Genomic DNA, 1234 nt, shown 5'->3' with positions numbered 1-1234 from the left:
TTTTGGGCTACTTCGACCATCGAATGGGCTACTACGACCTTCGACTACGACTACGGCTTCGAATCGAGCTATTCGAACTAAAAATCGACCATTCGACCATTTGATAGTCGAAGTACTGTCTCTTTAAGAGAAAACTTCGACCCCCTAGTTCGCCATCTAAAAGCTACCGAACTCAATGTTAGCCTATGGGGAAGGTCCCCATAGGCTTGGCTAACTTTTTTTGATCGAAGGATATTCCTTCGATCGTTGGATTAAAATCCTTCGAATCGAACGATTCGAAGGATTTTATCGTGCGATCGAAGGAATAATCCTTTGGTCGTACGATCGCACTATTTGCGCTAAAATCCTTCGACTTCGATATTCGAAGTCGAAGGATTTTAATTCCCAGTCGAATATCGAGGGTTAATTAACCCTCGATATTCGACCCTTTGTGAATCGGCCCCTGTATCTTTAGAAATGCTTGACCTGGTCTATCAGGAAGTGCAGAGCATTTATGGCTTCTATGATTTCTTTGACTGCCCAACCAGAATGTATAGTGCAGCGGCTTCACTGTTTATTCCCTCAATATGCAGGGAATCCTAAGGTACTAAGGTACAGTAGTAAAGTCACAACTTCAAACACACAATTGGGCAAATTCACTAAAGGGCGAATGACTTTTCACAAGCGTTACATCGGCATAGCGAAGGATTTACCACTATTCCTACGATCGAACAAATAATCGTTTGATCGAACGATTAAATCCTTCGAATCGAACGATTCGAAGGATTTTAATCCATCGATCGAAGGATATTCCTTCGATCAGGAAATTGTTAGGAAGCCTATGGGGACCTTCCCCATAGGCTAACATTGGCCTCGGTAGGTTTTAGGTGGCGAACTAGGGGGTTGAAGAAATTTTTAAAGAGACAGCACTTCGACTAGCGAATAGTCGAACGATTTTTAGTTTGAATCGTTCGATTCGAAGTCGAAGGTCGTGGTCGAAGGTCAAAGTAGCCATATTCGACCATTCGAAATTTGAACTTTTTTTTCCTCTATTCCTTCAATCGAACTAAGTAAATGGGCCCCTTTCACTTCAATTTGAATAGGGAGGGTACATTAAAGTTGTATGGACTTCTTTATTAGTCTTTTATTAGTCTTTATTCTTTATTAATGATGTTGTTGAAAATGTTTAAAGTGGTCACTTTTATTACTAATATCCAAGGAACTATAATAATGGCATAAAACATCCTCTAATGCC

The sequence above is a fragment of the Xenopus laevis genome, chromosome 2S (assembly GCF_017654675.1).
Source record: "Xenopus laevis strain J_2021 chromosome 2S, Xenopus_laevis_v10.1, whole genome shotgun sequence".
NCBI classification, from domain to species: domain Eukaryota; kingdom Metazoa; phylum Chordata; class Amphibia; order Anura; family Pipidae; genus Xenopus; species Xenopus laevis.
Note: the sequence above shows the minus strand (reverse complement) of the source record.